At 44.3% G+C, this 19,711-nt stretch overlaps 2 long non-coding RNA genes across 3 annotated transcripts; both read left to right on the forward strand.

Annotated features, from left to right (window-relative positions):
- Nucleotides 1-2,479: 2,479 nt before the first annotated feature.
- LOC138924146 (uncharacterized) lies at nucleotides 2,480-12,002 on the forward strand. Its single transcript, XR_011438863.1, has 3 exons — nucleotides 2,480-2,534; nucleotides 11,615-11,680; nucleotides 11,898-12,002. It is a non-coding gene; the product is annotated as an uncharacterized lncRNA (long non-coding RNA).
- A 3,473-nt stretch (nucleotides 12,003-15,475) lies between these two features.
- On the forward strand, nucleotides 15,476-19,711 carry LOC138924143 (uncharacterized). Of its 2 annotated transcripts, none has more exons than XR_011438855.1 (3): nucleotides 15,476-15,546; nucleotides 16,183-16,439; nucleotides 18,367-19,711. It is a non-coding gene; the product is annotated as an uncharacterized lncRNA (long non-coding RNA). The 2 variants fall into 2 exon arrangements; XR_011438859.1 differs by having other exon boundaries at nucleotides 15,487-15,786.

The following is a 19,711-nucleotide window of genomic DNA, read 5'->3' on the forward strand; positions in this document are numbered from 1 at the left end:
GTCCTGGCCACTGGGTACAACCAGGAGGAGAAAGAGCAAGAGGTCAGGGACTGGTTGGCCCCACCTTGTTTCTGGAAACATGATGTTTTACAGTGCTCTGAGACACAAGCCACGAAGGAAGTCAGTAAGCTTAAGGCTAGTGGAATGGGCAGAGCATCAAACCGGTTGTTAAGAGATAAATGTGCAAAGGTGGGCTCCTTATTCAAGAAACAAGATTCAGCAAGACTTTTGGTGTTAGTCATTAGAACACAGACTCCAGAAATCAAGCTAAGGCAGTGTGTTTCCAGAGAAAGTCCAAGCCTCGCAGACGGGGCCCTGTGATTGCCCCATTTCTAGAGCAATCTCCCAGTCCTGGTAACTGAATTAAATGAAAGTGTCTGTGAAAGATCTTCAGCCACCAAAAGGGTGATCCCTCTCACCCTTCCTAGGTGTGGCCACAGAGCGAGATGGATAAGTGGGATTTTCTGGTGATCTAGGTGTAACCAATTACCTCATAAAGGATCTCATCTGCAGGCTGGGGAGTAAGCTTTTGCAGACTCTCTCCAACAGTACTGTCCTATGCACCAATGATTACGGGATGTCATTTCCCCTTCTCCAAACTGGGATTTTATTGGTAGTTATCCCTGATTACTAGACTAGACGCCTTCACATTTGGACCTAAGAAGAATATATATCACCCAGAGAGCCTGGACTTTGAGCAAGATGAAGTACATAGATGTGCCTTTGTGAGATCTCCTTTGGGAAAGGATTAGGTTGCAGTTGTTCATATCAAGCAAGAAAATTATTTTAAATAAATATAAAGTAAAATGGCATGTACATGCATGCTGAGTTGCCATGGGTGAAACATATGGTTTTTGACTGATCAATATCCCCTCCTTTTTGGGAGAATTGACTCCTCTCCCAATCTATGTGACTTAATAGGACCATCAATCATAGCACTCCTCCCACCTCTAGGTCAAAGCAATGGGCATAGGATCCAAGATATTTATTTATCTATCTATCTATCTATCATCTCTCTATCATCTCTCTATAATCTATCTATATCATGTCTATCTATCCATCTCATTTCTATCTATCTATCCATAGGTTGATGGACATAGATGAAAGTGCATCTATGTGTGTGTGTTTATGTATATATGAAAGACAAAGTTCTCTTTCTGCTAAGTGGTTATTAAGAGTTCGCGCAGGCCTCTTCCCTTTGCAATCGCCCTTTGGCCACAGGAAGAAACCGTCTGTAGTGGGAAAGAATGAAGCCAAAGCACCATGAGAATCAAAGGCGAGAGATGAAGAAACCCTGATGATAAAGCTTCAGACTGTGGATGGAGCTGTGTCTAAATCTGCACTTCCAAGTTACTTGGGGCAACAAATTCCCTTGAACCAGCTTGAATTTGGTTTCTGATACTGGGATCTGTGTGGCTCTTGACCAATACCAAATGTTTCTATGTCCCAGTTTTTGCTTATATCATATGTAATCCCCAAACAAAGCAGTGAGTGCCATTTACTCACTCATTCTCGCCCTTTCTTTTTGAGATAACAGACACATGGAGAGTTTAAGTAAAAGTACCCAAGGTCACGTAGCTTGTAAGTGGCTGAGCTGGGACTTGAACTCAAGCCTGTGTAACTTGGAAGCACAGGCATATTCCTTGTGTCCCACTAATTTTTTGGTGTTACAATAAATAAGACATTTCCTAGACACTTAGGCCAAAGGAGCCAGGTGCACAAATGAAAAGGAAGCCATGTTCAGGCATTATGCAGGCAAAAAAGGAAAAGCATTTGGACATGCTACTAATTTTTTAAAATAGAGGAAAAGTAAATTTATCCAGAATTATGGAAATAAACAGACTTTTATATTAATAGCACCTTATACGTGTGGCTTTTCACGTTTTACAAAGTACTAAGATATACACTGTTTTCTCAATAAGTCATTTTAGCAGTTCTGGTAAGCTGGCATTATAATCGTTATGATTGCACAGAGGCTATTTCAAAGGCTCAGAGAGGCACGATTCCTTGGGTAATGTTTCACAACTAGAAAGTGATAAAAACATGACTTGTACCGAAATCTTCTGACTCCAATCCACAGTTCTTCAATTAACAACAAAAGTGGCATTCTAACGCAGTAAGCATTTTGAGGTTATTTTGTATGTGATCCTTTAAACTGCGCTAGGTAATTTAAGTAAAAACTAGTCTTCTTCTCCTTTCGTGTTTCTGCCCTTTACTTCCTCTTCTCTGAATCCCCACTTGCCCCACAAAACCATTGACCCGATTATGAAGCCCAGTCACAATAAATGGATTAATATGTGATTTCTATGTGCCTGACTTACGTGTACACGGAATAAAACCCCTTCCACAAGTAGAAGTATTGCTACTCAAATTCATGTCCCTTCTCTCTGTTGTTTTCATAAGGTCCTGGCGCAATTTTTATCATGTGAGTCCTTGGTTTGAAAATTCACTCTGCTTTGCGTCATATCTCACGCCTCACCCAGTGTGGACCTGAAGCTGAGCTGGGATGGGATTCTAGCCCAAGGAGGGCTCAGGTGAGTGACAGAAGTGTCGTGGGATTTGTGTTGCTGAGAGGGAAGTCCAGGCCAGCTGCAGAGGGAAGGAGCACAGACCCTTGCCAGCAGGACAAGGACAATGGGCTGACATGTAAATATTGCTGACAGTGGGACTGGGCGTGGTGGCCAGATAGAGGAAAAGGAAAGGAAAGCAGCCAAAAGAATGCATGCCACACGTTCCTGAACAAGACTGCGGCTTTTGTAGCTTCCCAACTTGGTTTCCATATATCCAACTTGGTCTGTGAGATCAAGATGAAAAGAAAGAGGGGAAATGTTCTTACTCGAATGAATAATACGCTTTTAAAGCATGTGATTTTGCTTTAAAAATATCAATGAGAAAGAAAGCATTTAAAAACGTGCTTTTTCAATAACCCCCAAATTAATATCAGAAAAAATGCTAATGTGCAAATAGTCTGAATTTTAGAATTAATAAAATTAAATGAGAATTTGATTATGCTGTGTTATAGCTACACATAATGTTCTCAAGCATAACTTTTGCAAATCTGTTAATTCCACTGGTGATTAGATATGTGCATTTCAACACATCTTGCTGCCCTTTGAAATCTAGTACAATCAAGATGTTAGATTGTAAGTTATTTTCTGGTTATTAACATGCATTTCAATCCTCTTCTTTAATCAACTGAAGATTCACAAGATGGCTTTGATACGCACGCTGGTCTGTATGGGTATGTGTGTGTGTGTTTTGCACACCCCAAATTGATGTGCTGTCATTCACATCTCCTGGGTCTCAGGACATACCCTCCAGTATATGTTATTAATAAGGAATCTGTGTTGAGTCTCATTCATTTAAAAATGGGGGTGGGGGTCGGGTTGGAATGGCTCTTTGCATCTCTAAATCCTAGTGGGGAGCCCCACGGTCTGGCCCCTCCTGTCAGAATCTGTAGGAGAAGGCGGAACTCAGTGAGGCGGAGGGAACACAGCCAGTTGGTAGATAACGCCTGGCTGCCCTCTGACCCTCGGGTTAAACTGCTGTCTGGGCTGCTCAGTCTGGTAAGCTGAGTTCCAGGGAGGGAGAGCTGCCAGTTATCTGTCAGCGCGCCAAGGCATGGACTTCATCACAGGGAGGCACAAAGATGAAATCTTCCTAATGGCCTTCTCTTTCAGGCCCCCCTCTGTCTGCAGCTCCGAGGCCACTCCAGTGTACACAGTTTAGGGAGTTTCCAAATTACTCAAGACCTGATGTCTTCTCTGGACACTCCGGAGCAAGTAAATGAGGTCACATGTTTACAGAACATTGTATTTCAGGCCTTCATGTGGTTATCTAAGCTCAGAGAACGGTGATGCATATTCCTCCAAAGTGCTGCTGTCACCATGAAGAGCTCTGCAATCCCAAGATTTAAATAAGTGGCGTAGAAAGCCTTTCCCAGGGATCCTCGTCAGGAACCAGGGCAAGGATGGGAAGGAACGACACAGTTGTTTGATGTGTTAGATGACGCTAGAATAGAATAAAGAGGAAGCAGTTTGGCAGAGGGTGAAAGCGACAATGAGACAGGGAGAAACAGAGAGAGATGCACTCACAAAGAGAAAAAGATAGAGAGATAAAGAGAGAAAAAGAAAGGCAGAAAGAGAGAGACAGAGACAGAGAGATTGACACAGAAACAGAGCGAGACAAAGAGAGAGGAAGACAGAAAGGGAGAGACCCAAAGAAATAGAGGGTAAGACAGAGATAGACATACACAGATGCACACTGCTAGACAGACAGACACAGATATAGATAGACAGACAGATCTAGATACAAAGACACAGAGAGAGGTGGAGAGAGACATACACAATAAGAGCAAGAGAGAGAAAGAGAAACAAAGAGAAGAGGGAGACAGACACAGAGACAGACAGGGACACACAGAAAGGGATGCAGAGAAAGATACAGAAAGATGAGAGAGAGAGAGACAGAGAGAGAAAGACAGAGACAGAGAGAGAAACAGAAAGAGGAAGAGAGTGACCCAGAGAAACACACACACATGCAGAGGGACAGAGACAGAGACACAGAGGGAGCCAGAGAAACAGAGAGACACACAGAGAGAGGATAGCAGAGGAAGAGAAAGAGTCAGACTGCCAGACAGACCAGAAGAGACAGGAGGACACAGACAGAGGCTGCAGAACTTGTCCTGGGAAAGAGCTTTCGGGCTGTGAGGTGGAGGGAAGCCATGGCGATCTGGGAAGTAGGGCCTCAGCCACGGCGTGGTTGGTTAGAAGGGAATGTAGCAGGGACCCTGCTCTGCAGGGGCCTCCCTTAGCATGGAGAGTCAGCACAGGCTTGGGGAAGGAGCCAAAGGGTGGCCGAGACATTTTAGTGAGACAAGGTGGTGGAGACGAGAGTTCTTCCTGGTTGAGCCGAAGAGGCAGACTCCTGTGCTGGCTGTTTCTCTTCCATCAGCTCTTCCACCCTCCTCCACAGAGGCCTGCCCTTCTTTTTCTTCTCCCTTCCTCCTCCCCTCCATCTCTCCGCTCCTTCGTTTTCCTTGTCCTTCCTTCTGTGAAGGCTATCCTTGCTAGTACTTTCATTGATTCATTCATTCATTCACTCACTTATTCTACAAATATTTATTGATTTATGTGAAGAAACTGGGCATAAATCAGTGAAATGAACCTAGTCAGGGTTCTCCTTAATTAATTAGGAATTTTACTGTCTGGTCCCCGAACATCACATACGATGGTTTGCAGGATCATGTTTCATAGGCTTTAAGGGCAGAAAGGTGAAGCCAGAGACTGAGGTATTGAAAGAAGGAGGCCAGGGTTGTCTACAGAGAGGAGTTGAATGGTGTTTGCAGTGCTGGGCATCAGGCTTCGTGCTTCCAGATGGCCAGTGTGTTTCATTCATTTATGTACCGGGCACTTATTAAGCATCTCCTATAGGCCGGGCACTGGATGGGATGCTTCAGGTGATTCAGCGTTAGGCACTCCAACATAAATGGAACTTTAGGTTCTTCCTAAATGGAAATTTAGGTTCTTCCACTGTTCCCCTAAGGATGTGCAGGCAAATGTGCAGAAGCTGAAGAGATGAGCACATAAACTAAGTCAAAATCAAATGTTCGCCTGTGACTCACTGAGGAGTGAAGAGAGAAGTCCAGGTTCTGATGACCTTGTCCTTTTATCCAAGGACATCCTGCTACTGAATAAACATCTATACACCTCAGAAAGACTCTGTGACCTCTGTCAGTGTTTGAACAAAATTACACTGCTTACTGAAGTGTGGCTGAATTTTGTGGAAGACCAGCCCTGGGGAACTCCAGTGTGGTCCCTCACTGATGGATGAATCAGAGCCACCGGGCTGCCTGCCTCCCAGAGCCACTGAAACACTCCGACAATGGCTCATCAGAGGATGGAAGTCAAAGTAACCAAAATCCCCCTCTGCTTCCAGCAGACCTTGTCTTTTTCACAATCATGTAGCTTTCACTTACACAATCATGTAGCTTTCACTTACACAATCATGTAGCTTTCACTTACACAATCGTGTAGCTTTCATTTACACTCTGTTTAAACTTAGAGTTAAGTGCAGTGGCGTGGCCTCGACACGGCTCACATTTTGACCTCCTTCTGGAATGTGGAAAATCACAGTTCAGTAGGTGGTGCTGTTTGCCTTTGAGTCACCCGTAGACGGAACCCTGGCCTTGAACTAGGGCAGCCTCAGGGTTGGAGAGATCATTTGTTATACTAAGGGAAACTCTAAATGCCACCGCAACAGAAAAGAATGTGCACTGTTTTACGAACAAGGTTTTCAGGTACAAACTCAGCCAAATATGACCATTTTCCACATTCTTCTAGAACTATTTACTTATATCACACAGGCCTTTATTTATGTGTTCACTTATTCATGCCATAAATATGTGTTGAGTTGCTCTTCTGTGCAAGCGAATATGTAGGATTCTTTCTGAGATTCCTTTAAGAGGAACAAAGAAAATATAATTCCTGCTGCCTGAACCCTTCAAATGTATTAATAAATTAGTTGAGTACCTACCATATGTTGGATACTTAGTGTTTGATATATATTATTTCTAATCTTTTAAGAATTTTCACTTTCCAGCTGTGTAAATGGGACTTTGAAATATGAAATGACTTGCCCAAGGCCGCACAGCTATTAAGTGGCTAAAATGGAATTTTGACGCCAAGTCTATGAGCTTAAACTCCATTTCCTTTCCACTGCAATAAGATTATAGGGCCAGGACTGGTGTGAGCAAAAGAGACGGCTGGTGCACCTGCTCTCACCCTGCTAAGAGGTAAGCAGAGATGAAGTGGCACGTATCAGTTAAGAGCAGAGACCCTGCAGCCTGCCCTGCTGGCTTTGAGTCCCAGTGTCGCCTTCAAATAGCTGTGCAACCTCGGACAAATGACTTGCTGTCACAGCATCTCAGTTTCCTCATCTGTAAAATGGGGTAATAATAGTGCAAGGCTCACATAGTTACTGTGGGGAGTAAATGAGATGACGTATATAAAGTACATAAATAGTGATTCACACTTATACGAGCGTTAGATATATTTATTATTATTCTGAAATAATTTACATTAAAAGTCTCTATGTGAGAAATGCCCGTTAGAGATGCAATTTAAGCTTTTTAGGAGCTCAGAGGTGAAAGAGATTGTTTTCAAACGAAGTAATTTGGAAGGCTGCTTTTGCATCTTGATAGGATTGAAGGATTTTGACAATTGCAGGTAATAATATTTGTAGCAATGACACTCTCGCTTTATTTAGTCCTTACTTTATGCCATGGGTTCTGCTAAATCTTTTGTATTCATTTTCTCATTTAATCTTTGCAAGAATTCTGTGAGGTAGATACTCTTATTTTTACACTGAACTGAGTCAATGTTCCCTCTGCTCACGATCACCTCCCTGATAAGGAGTGGGACACAAATTCACTTCCAGGTCTGCCTGATCCCAATTTATGCTCTTAACCCCTGGGCAGCACCATGGGGTAGAGAGGAACAGGGCACGGAGTGAAGGCGGCCCCACCATGGGCAGACACCCTTGACCTCTTGGGAATATAATGACAAATCCACGTTAGCTCATATGGCCTGCCTGTTGGCAAGTGTAGGAGAAAAGATTGAGAGCTAGATGGGCCAGAACTTGACCTTGAAAATTCTTTGAGGACAGGCTAGAAAGTTTGGATATTACTTGGTACTGAATGGGGGAATAATTGCAATTTGGAGATTTGGAATAACAAATATGTTTGCCAGATACATTTATATGATAATTGAGAGCGAGCTTGAATGCCCTATAGTTTGGTCAGACTTACATTTTAGAAGTGGGCAATTTAGAATTAAACCCTCCTATAATCTTGTATTGTTGAAATTATAGGGTAATTTGTATCTATTCCAGAAGACGCTGTTTGGAATTTTAGATGAGTTAAAGAAAAAGGTGCTAGAGAAGCGGGGGGTTTTAAATCGCCAATTGGATATACGAATTACCTGCCTGTAGCTCGTCATTTCTGCCTCTTTCATTAATTCAAATGCATGTACCTCCTAGGGAAGCATTTTGGAAATGTAGCCAGACATTCCTTAGTGAGAGTGTGGGCTAGGAACATGGAATTTAACTCTAAATCGAGACCTTGTTATCATCCAGAAGGATCCAACGACAATGCTTTTTCTGGAATACTTAAATATCTGCGCCTCTCTCTTCAGCCTCATCCCGTATGATACAATAGAGTGTACGAGATTTCTGTTCTTCTTTGCTGTTCTAAATTAATCTTGCCATATTCCAGGAGCACAGCTAGCAAATGGCAGGACACAGGAACTGAGGCTCCTTGTCTTTCTGCAAAGCTGCTGGAGAAGAGAACTCCTAGTTACAGCAGTTGTGGTTTATTTATTGTTTTAATGAGCCTTTGCTGTGTAACCACAACACCATTATGACCGGGCCACACCACAAGAAAAGGAAGTTCCTGTAATCCTCCTCCTCACTCGTCTTTTCATGTTGCTGGAAGTCGGCTCCTCTTGGCGGCGTGCTTCATGGGCTTCCGGAGCTGCTGGCCCTTTGTTCTTATCAGCGATGCCCTCCTGTCTCCCATCCCTCCCTCTCGCCCTTCCTTCTTCCTCCAGACTGTGAGGCCTCAAGTATCAAGCAGAGAAGGCGAAGGGGAGCATAATGAATAACGTTTCTCGGACCTGAACCATTGGGGAGGGAAATGCTGGCCAGGAAAGGCGGCAAGCTCCTGGAACGATAGTGTCCCCCTTCTCCTCCTGCCATTGTCAGTCTTAAATAGAAACTGATGCATTTCACATGATTTCCTCAGGAGACCACGGTTATTAACAAAGTGCCGATCGTGTACTTTAGAAGAACAGCACTGAGTAAGGCAGTGTGTGCGTGAATCGAGATGACATTGGACAGTGGTATTTCATGCACTTTTGGGAAAATTTGATTTAGGAGGATAAGGTAGAGTGTCCCCAAATAGACAACAAGGATTCCAGAGTCCCAGGTTTTCCATCACTTTTGCCGCATCACCAGGTGACTTCTGAGAACTCCGTCCCACACGAGCACAGTGCTATGTGGGGTGAGTTTAGTCCAGCCACTTGGCTTGAGCAGTGTGGGAAAACACAAACTTCAGAATTGTGTGGACTTGAATTTGAATCCGAATCTCACCATTCTCTGGTGGTGCGTTTTGGGTGCAAGGCTCCTAACTCCTCTGAGCCTGTTTCTTCAGCTGTACAACAGGGAGCATGATACCAATGACATAGGAATTTCGTGGCTATTAAATAAGGCAACATATGTCAAGTATCAGGTAGATAGTAGGGGCTTAATTAATAGTCACTGATCTCCTCCTATTTTTCTTCTTCTTATCATTATCATTCTGATTCTTTGACAGTTTCTCAATCCCCAGAGCTTCAGCCAGGCTCCGAGTCCTCTTCCCAATCCACCCACAGTGGCTGGGGCTTGAAAGGATGGAGAGCCAGATATTTCTTTGAAATATTGTGATTTAGAATCCAAAGGTGAAGAAGACACCACGGATCACAATGGTACCATTTCGTCTGCTTACTCAATACTGGGATTTTTTCAAAAAGTAATGCTATGCTAAGAAGGGTAGCTTTAAATCAGTTTGAGTCAGAAAAACAAACAAAACATTAAAGCTTTATTCATTTTCTTTCTCTCAATAAATATTTCTTGTGTACCATCTATGTATTAGGCACTGGTAAAATAGTGGAAAACTAGATAGCCATGACCTCTGCTTCAATATCTGTGGTGGCTTCATGATGGCCAAGAATCTTTTGACACTTCTCCTAAGACTCCTCTTGATTCTGGGCTGGCTGTGTGACTGGCTGCCTTGGCCAATAGTGATGTGCTGTCAGGGTATCAGTTTCCCAGGACTGTTGTAACAAAGTACCACAAACTAGTGGCTTAAATGACAGACATTTATTCCCTCACGGTTCTGGAGGTTAGAAGTCTGAGATAAGGTGTTGCCTGGTTTGGCGCCTTCTGAGCACTGGGAGAGAAGCTATGGCACGCCTCTCTCCTAGCTTCTGCGGGTTTGCTGGCAATCTTTGGCTCACGGGTATGCATCACTGCTGTCTCTGCCTTTATCTTCACAAGACGTTTTCCCCGTGTGTCTTCACATCATCGTCTCTTTGTGCATGTCTGTGTCTGTGTCTAATTTCCCCTTTTTATAAGAACACCAGTCATATTGGGTTAGAACCCACCCTAATGACCTCATCTTAACTTGACTATATTTGCAAAGAGCCTATTTCCAAATAAGGTCCATTCTGAGACGTGGGTGGTTGGGATTTCAAGATCCCTGTTCTTATGGGACACAATTCAACCCATAACAGACAGTGTTTGGACCCAGATCTTAAGAGATTGGCAACTTGTACCTTCTGTCTCTTGGAACATAGCTTTTGGAAACCAACTACTGTGTTACAAGGATACCCAATGGCCTGGTGGAGAGGCCTCTCTGGAGAGGAACCAAGGCTCCCCAGCCAACAGCCCTGACTTGCTTCTCCAGCACCAACTTGCCAGTGGGGAGTTAGCCATCTTAGAAGTGGATCTTCCAGATGCTCCAGATCCTGCAGGGAGCTGACACATACTGGTGCTGGTGAACCTGACCCAAATTGCGTATTTGTGAGCAGAATAAATGACAGTTTTTGTTTTAAGCCACTGAGTTGCATGGGGATCGCTCACTCGAGCAATATCCTTGAAAGCAGACATTAAACAAGTGGTTATGTGTGCTAAGTGTTAGGAGAAGCACAAGACCCCAGGGGAATGTAAACAAGACAGCTAACCTGGTCTTGTCCTGGTGTGCTTTGTTACTAAGTAAATGTTCTTGTCTGTACCGAGCAGTCGCAGTCGGAGGTGTTTTCCTCCTTAGTTTGGTGTCCCCAGCAGAAGCCCACGGTTCCTGCCAGCCTGACTTGTGATATGCATTTCATTTGCAAACAGCTTTGCTCTCTCTGCATTTGTGTTTCCCTTTGGGGAAGTGGGGCGGGCGGGAAAGCACATCAATGGGAGACGGCAGCGCCCATCCAAAGTGAACTCCATTTACTTTCGTCTCCTTCACAACGGCACGGAAAATGGAGCATAAAAATATGCCGTGGAAGGTTAAGTGCTCCATACTAAATGCGGAGGGTACGGAGGAGGCAACGAAGCGCGGGGCGGAGTGAACAGCGAGGGCTGAGTTCAGAAGCAGGGTTGGTTTTTTTTTTTTTCTTCTCTTTTACTACTGTTCAAATGAAGCTACGTGATACAACAATTCATGTTAAAGGGAGGCTGCACAGCAGAAAAGCCAGGAGGACCTCTTTTGACAGGAGTCCCTATCAAATCAGATAATCCGGAGAGATAGACTGCAGTCAGCAGATCAGAACCAGACCATCTTGTCTCCTGCAAAAACCTGAGGCCGGGCCGTGTGTCTGCCAAGTCTGGGCTGAGGGATGAGGAGAAGTGGATGGAGCCAGGCGCAGGCGGCCATTTTGATCAAGAGCGCTGTGGGAGAGCTGCACTGGGGCCTGGGGGAGCGGGGTTCAGTTCAAGGAACCCAGGTGGTCCTGGTTGGGGACATTGCAACTTACACCTGGATTCCTTGGTCCATTCGCTCAGTATATTAAATGCCTTGTACGTCTTGTAGGCCTGGAGGATGCGGCAGAGAACAAGGACCTATTCACGGGATACCTTCCTTCTAGCAAAGGAAGAGGTACAATATATAAGTAACAAACAAACAAATCTGTGTGTGTTTGTGTGTGTATATATATACATATTTTATTTTATTTTATTTTTTTGATGAGGACGATTTGCCCTGAGCTAACATCTGTTGTCAATCTTCCTCTTTGTTTTTTTTTGCTGAGGAAGATTAGCCTTGAGCCAATATCTGCGCTAATCTTCCTCTATTCTGTATGTGGGATGCTCGACAGCACGGCTGATGAGTGGAGTAGGTCTGCGCCTGGGATCCGAACCCATGAACCTGGACAGGCGAAGCAGAATGCATGGAACTTTAACCACTCGACCATGAGGCTGGGCCCTGTATATATATATATATATATATATATATATATATATATATATTTTTTTTTTTTTTTTTGATAGTAATAAAGTGATGAAGTGGAGTCCTGTCAGTCCTTTTATTCACAGACCTCTCATTCAAACCCTGGTCCTTCCTTATGACTTGCAGAGTGAAGTTCTAATGACTTCTCGTGGCATTTAAGATGCTGTACAATCTAGTTCTTGCTACCTTTCCCAAATTATTTTTCTTTTTCTTTCCCTCACTCCCCAGGACATAACCATATGCTTCAGTCTTGTGAGGGGGTCAAGAGCACCATTTATGGAGTCAGACTGCCTGGGTTTAAACCTCAGCCCTGGCACTCACTAGCTGTGTGACCTTAGGTAAGTCACTCAACCTCTCTGAGCATTAGCTTTCACTTCTATAAAATAACTAGAATGGGTCTGCTATCTCCCAGGGTGATTGTGAGAATCAGATGAGATCATGGCCTCGACAGAGCAGCACTAATAGTAAAGCAACATATTACTTGCTTATTGGTATCAAGGACCATATTATATATGTGTATGTGTGCATACATACATGCATATGCATGTATATAATTGAATCGTGACCCCACTCTAAGTCAGAATATATCCACCTTAATGCCACATAGTAAGACTTGAACTGTGCCCGTTTTACTCTTCATGCCCCGTTGATAGATGCTGAATAAAATATACTCAGCTCACTGGTGTGTCTTGCAGTGGATGTAAGATCCTTAACTAGGAGGAATGTGGTTTCACGGGGCTCAGAATGGGTAATTAGGAGACTGTTACTACAAAGCGCTGAGGAACGGCACGCTTTTAGCTTTAAGAACTGCAGTTGGGGGCCGTATTACACGAATCCGTGTGTGCCCCTTGGCAACATTAGAATTCCAGGACAGAGTGATCTTTAAAGATTTTTTCCTCTTGCAGCCGGTGGTGAGGTGGCCTGGGCTGCTGTGGGGACAGTCGTGAGTCTTTTCTCATTTATATATCATTTCAGCAGGGACAGAAAAAAGGGGCAAAATACTGAAAATAAAAGTTAATTAAAAAATAAAATCAAGAGAAATGTGTCTCGGAGGCCACCTTTGTTACAGAGACCACCTGTCATTAAGCATTTTCCTGTCTATAAACCTGAGATTGGAAGCCAATCGACTCTTCCATTGTTTAATTTTTAATGCCTCCTGTCTGGTCTCTGAGGTAGCTGTTATAGTCAGAGGCTGTCGCATAGATGGGTACCCTGCCCGGAGAAAAAGTGAGCCTTCTCCCGGCCAGAACTGACATCCACTGGGAGAAACTTGCAGCAAGAGTGATTCCCTCCACCGCACCCCGAAAATTTGCTCTTGCAAGGATGCTAGTCTGTCCCCTCATTGTGGGGGAATTATGATGATGAGAGAGGAAGGCAATGTCTTTGGGAGAAGGGAACTAAATGGTGGCTCCTTGGCAAGAGAGCATCTTCTAATTCACTTTTCTCCGTGTTTCCTGTTCCTCAGTCACTCAGTCACTAGTAGTTAATGGAGCATCTACTCTGAGTCATGCACAGTGGCAGGTAGGGAGGTGGAAGCAGTGATGATGTCAGAGACAAATCTCTATTCTGGTGACCCGGACGTTCTACTGAGGAAAGGGAGAGGATGAATACTTTCACAAATAAGGATGCTGGGCCATTTCAGGTGATGGCAGAGCAGAGAAAAGAAAAGCTGAGGGCGTGGTACCCAGGGAATGACAGCTCCCTGAGGAGGGAATAGTCAAGCAGTTAAGTTGAATGGTGAGAAAGAGTCAACAATGCTGGCGTCACAGGGAATGGTGCTCCAAGCAGAGGGAACAGCCAGTGTGAAGACCCTGAGTTGGAGACGGGCTTAGTTTCTTTGAGAATCAGAAAGATGTCACCATGCTGAGGGAAGAGGATGCAGGCAAAGGAAGAGAGATTGAGGACATCAGGGAACCTGTGAAAAGAGGGAGGATTTGGTCTATGGATTAGGATTCAAATCTGGGATCAAAACATCCGGGTTAGTCTCATTCTGGCCAAAGTGAAAGAAATGTGTTCGAGGTCACGAGGTCAACTGCAGTGAGTGGATTCGCTCAGCTGCACTTCCTAGAAAATGAGAAATGACACTCTACGGACTTGCTGCCTCAGTCTCTGCTCAGGATCCCTCCCCTCCTGCCTGTGTGAATACAGCCCCATAAAGAACCTTTCCTTTGCTCAGAACCCCAGTACACCATCCTTCTCCTGCTTTGCTGTCACCTTCCTAAAATGCACCCTGATGTCTCCTTCCTGTTCAACAACGTCCTTCAGATTTCGACATGAAGTTCCAACCCCTCAGTTCAGCACCAAGACCCCACAGTCTGCCCTCTGCGAGTCCCGAATTCCACCTGGAATAGTCTACCCCTATCCCACAGAGCTCGTGATGACACGGGACTTAAATGCCTGGTGGGCCCCCAGCGCCTTCACTTGGACTTTTCTCCCTGCCTGGACCACTCATCTTCTCCCTCAACGTCGGGGAGATGCTTTCTCCTCCCTCACGTGTCACTGCCAGCCTCCATCAGATCCTCTTGGGAAACCGTCTGCATATTGCAGTCTGATAGAAAGCTCTTTCCTCTCCTGGGAGGCAAACCAGGCCAAGAGAAGTGTGAGATGAGAGAAAGTGGAGGGCATGTTGCCTTCAGAGTGAAGATGATTCCAGCAGAAAAACTCACAATGGGAAGGGCTGAATTGGAAATGAACTTGACTGGGGGATTTCCGGTTTGCCTTGTACCTTCTGAGCTCTGGGCTTCTGGGGCTGGGTGGAGCGGCTGGGGCAGCGCCGTCTGAAGCTTCCTTACTGATGCTGGTGTCTCCCTGGTCCCTGCCACACACATCAAGAGCTCACTCTACTCCTGAGCTGGTATTTTGAACGGCTTTGAAATAAATTAGAGGGAGGAAAAAAACCCCTCCAGTACATTTATTAAGTGACAATATTAAAATGAATTCTGCTGAGTTTTTACCATGAGAGTCATAAATAGCATTTAATGTTTATAATCTCCTTTTTGGAAGACTTTAATTTTGTTGTTCCAGGAATGTTTATAAAGTAAAAAGGAACTCCTGGTTCCTTCAGTGAGGGAAGCTGTTTCGGAGGGACCCCCCGAGAGATTTACAACACCCCCTCTTCCTGCCCTAATTAAGGCATTTGTTACTATGTTTTAATAGCTCCAAGATGTCTTGTACTGGCTGTAGCTGGGTTTATAAACAGCTTTTCCTTGAGAGGAGAGGGGAAACCTTCCTTTACAAGTTGTAAATTGTAAATTCTTGAGGGTGGGATGATGGCACATCTTCCTCATGTACTATCCTCATAGTGCCTAGGGCCCGCCCCAGGACTGCTGAATCCAAAACTCCTGGCCGAGGGGTCTAGCAAGCTGCATTGTGACCCAGCCTGCAGGTCATTGTGATGCCCGCTCAAGAGAGAGAACCATTGAGACAAGGGAAGAATTTTCATTGAGTCTCCATGGGCCAGGCCCTCTGCTGGGTCCTTGCTACTCAAAGTGTGTGGTCCTCAGACAGGAAGCACGCAGGTCACTGGGGAGCTTGTTAAAGGACTCTCCACACCCACTGAGACCTGCTGAATCAGGCTATTTCAGATGAATCATCTCCTTGAGTTCTCAGAGCCGGCTTATGACATAGATAGGATGGGAATTATCACCATGGAAATTTTTGTAGTATATGTTTTCTAAAATCAGTCTTTTGCTTTTAATTGTAGTTTCTTCTTCACTTTAGCCATTTCCAGGAGCTCAGAAGCAATTTCCGTGTTCACAGTAAAGCTTCGATTTAACTCCATGTACTCCACTTGCTGAACAAACTTTTGTTGACTTTACTTCTCTCTTTCCCCAAATCACCTCTGTCATTCTCCCGTCCATCACCACATTTCCTTGACTATCCCATTTATTAAGTGCTCTATTCAATTACTCCATCCCGATAGTTTGGACATTTAGAGTTAACTTTTCCCATCATCTCTGGGGTGGTGGCTTCTAAAACTGCTCCCAGGAATCGCCCCCTGCTGGCACGAAACCTCTGTAATCACCTCCCCTTGAGTTTGGCTGGACCTAGTGACTTCCTTTCTGTGAACAGATTACAGCAAGGGTGATGGGCTGTTCTTGTGAGATTAGACTATGAATGACTGTGACTTTGGCCTTGTTTACCCTCTCTTCTAGGCTCTTCTTGGGTGGTTCACTCTGATGAGCTGAGCTGCCATGTTGCCAGCTGCTCTGTGGAAATTCCTGCACATCAAGGCATTGAATGCAGCCTTCAGCCAACAGCCAGTGCAAGAACTCATAAGGAACTGAATCCTGCCAACAGCCACTGAATGAGCTTCGAAGCAGATCGACCCCTCTCTTGAGCCCAGAGATGACTTTAGCCCTGGCGGACGCTTTGATTGCAGCCTGAGAGAGACCCAGAGTCAGAGGACCCAGTTAAGTCACACTTGGATGCCTGACCCACAGACACTGTGGAATAATAAGTGTTGTATAAAGCCAGTATGTTTGGGGGTAATTTGATATGCAGTAATTGATAACTAATGTAATCTCCCTTCAATTGTGTTGTCAAGGTCTAGCTTGTCAGATTGGTGGAGGGATTCTGGGCTTGCTCTAAAACTATACAGAAAAACCTAGTGCAGGAAAGACTGCCAGTGTTCACCAAATCTGGTTTTCCTTCCCTTCCCAGGTACAATGTAAACCACAGTTCCCAGCCTACCTTGAATCCAGAGGGAGGATGGGTCTGATAAATTGTGCCTAGAAGTGATAAACACCTGGCAGATGCACCCAGCCTGGTTCCTAAAGCATTGCATTTTAGGAGTTCCCTTCATGCTGTTACTCTTTGCTTTAAGGTGGTTGGACACAGAAGATGCAGGAGAGGACTTCAGTGAAGACTTAAAAGTTAGTGAGCTGATAGAAGGACTCTTGTCTGAGTGCCCACTTTGATGAGAGTCTCCTCGGAAACTGCCAACCAGGAGCATTCTTAGTGGACTTTATGGGATCAAGAATCAACCTATGTTGCATTAGCTCTTAAGATGCTGGGGCTGTTTGTTATGCAGCTAACCTAGCCTATCCTGACCACCACACCTTTCTTATATGTTTTTGTCTATTTCATTTGCTTTGCATGTTTAAATTTTAATATCAATTAATTATCTTTCAGTCCTTTAAACACAATTGATCTCTGTAATACTTGAGGTAACCTGCATTTCTTTGCTTTGCAAATATTTATTAGATACCAGGTACTATGCTTCCATTGATGAAAGGGCACAGATTTTCTCTTTAAAAAATTCATAATGGGGGCCAGCCCAGTGGCACAATGGTTAAGTTCACATGTTCTGCTTCTGCAGCCCAGGGTTCACCAGTTCAGATCCTGGGTGTGGACATGGCACCGCTTGGGAAGCCATGCTGTGGTAGGCATCCCACATATAAAGTAGAGGAAGATGGGCATGGATGTTAGCTCAGGGCCAGTCTTCCTCTGCAAAAAGAGGAGGATTGGCAGCAGATGTTAGCTCAGGGCTAATCTTCCTCAAAAAAAAAATCATAATGAATTAGGAAAATAGAAACACGAAGAGGCAATTGAATAGAAGTATAATAAGGATATACTCATAGAGCTTGTTCAAATATACTTTACACATCAAGCACTAACCCTTAATTACTCTTTTAACAGCACTTAAAACCCTCTTCATCACATTAAATATCTATTACATATGGTGGTAAGAAAGTGTGGCTGTTTTGGATCACAATGAATTTGGCTCAGATAGAGGTATTTTGTATGTAGGAGACAAAAAATGAAGTCACAGAAGGAAAATATGCCTAGACATTTGAAATGTATTCAGTTGGCACTAGGGAGCCATTGATGCTTGTAGGGGGAAGATACAGGATAAACTTTTCTTTTCGAAAGATTTATTAGGCAGAGATATTAGGGTGGCCTAGAAGAGGGAAGGCAACATGCATGCGGGAAGACTACATGGGAACCTTACTGCGGAGGAGATCAAGCGTGAGTCAGCAGAGTCCTGCCTGAGGGCAACAGGAGAGGAAATTAATGCATAGAAGTTAGCTTTGAGAGAAAAATCTATAAATCTAACTGAGAGAAATTATCCCCACACGATCTGAGAACATTACTTGGCATTTAACTTTTCATTTCTTCCATTTGTATTTAGGCGTGTGTGCTATCATTTTCATTATATAAGATGTGACACTATATCTAGGAAAGTAACTATTTCTAATAATGTGATATTGAATTGTGTTTATTTTTATCTTATATTTTATGTTTAAAACAAACAATCCAATCACGTATGAATTCTCCTATTACTTAGGGAGAATTAAAAACATATTCTTTGTTTACTTTTTGGTGTGACATTACAGGAACAACTCCAGACTATGAAAGAAAAGGCTGAGAGCTGATTGAGAAGTTGAAGGGTTTCTTCAGAGTGAGAGCTGCATCTTTTCCTGTGATTCCCACCCCTCACCTCTATGGAGAAGACATCCTTCCCCTTTACTTGGGCTAGTTGGTAGGAACCTTAGGAGAACCGTCTGTGCCCACTGATGGGTCTGTGTGGGTGTTGGGGGTGGAGACCGATGTTTGACTCAGATGATGCAAGAGGCAGTGGTTAGCGCTGCCCTTGGGTAGTGTTGAGACTGAGAGACAAGGCTACACTGGAAAGTGCCTGTGCTCTGAGGTTGGCTGGGCCCATGAACCTCAGTGCCTTGGGGGCTGGCTACAGACTCTTGTAAGGAAGCAGGATCGTGTCCTTTTGAGAGAGATCCATCCAAGAGGACTAGTGGGAGGGCCTTAGGAATGGAACCATGGAAAACAAGACTGAGCGTGTCTTCAGTGGCCACCTGGGGGAGGCTTGGTCCATATCAAGGGAACTGCACAATAGAGACCCTGAGCAATAGGAGGTGCCCAAAGACCCCCACCCCAAGTGGTCCCATGAGAAAAAGATTCAGCATCTGGATTCTGCCACATCCGGAAGTCATCAATGCCAGATTTCAGCAGTCCTGTCATAGAAGCTTTGTCCTGTACTTCTCTTCTTCCAAGCCTGTGCCCCTACTGGAGGGTCCCACACAGCAAACAATAAGTAGTGGCTCAAGGAAGGGAAGAATCCAACCATAGCTTCCTTTCCTATGCCAATTCCCCCTCCCAGTGATTGAATTCTGCAGAGGAGAGAGGTTTGCAATTGACTAAGAGCTTGGAAGTTTGTTGTGGTCCTGGGCTAGATGCTTTGTTACCTAAAAGTGACCAGACAGTTTTACTCACTGAAGCACGATGACTAGAAAGGCTCTGCGTTCTGCTCAGGATTTCAGGCGGGTAGGGGGTGTTTGGGGTCCCAGGGTGGCTGTGCCAGGGCTGTGGGGAGAAGGGATCAATTGCTTCTTGCTTGTAACCGCTGAGTCCTCCAAAACACCCTGAATAACTGCATTTTCTGCCTTCTCGTGGTATAATTTCAGCCATGTTCTTGGCATGAGCTGACTCAGAAAGAGATTGGTTAGTAAAGATTTTTCTGAGCTCCCCAAATTTAAATTTCCACCCCCAATTTCATCTCCATTCAGTGCCATGCTGAGCCATTTTAGAGCCAGAGGCAAAAGGAAAAATCAGTAACACCGATCCTGTGTTTATTCAAAGTTGTGATATTTTGGTCGTCAGGGATTTTTTTTGCATTAATTTTGATTTTTTAACATATTACATTAAAATATTGCTTATCTTGGG

Source organism: Equus caballus, chromosome 1, assembly GCF_041296265.1.
Source record: "Equus caballus isolate H_3958 breed thoroughbred chromosome 1, TB-T2T, whole genome shotgun sequence".
Lineage (NCBI taxonomy): Eukaryota > Metazoa > Chordata > Mammalia > Perissodactyla > Equidae > Equus > Equus caballus.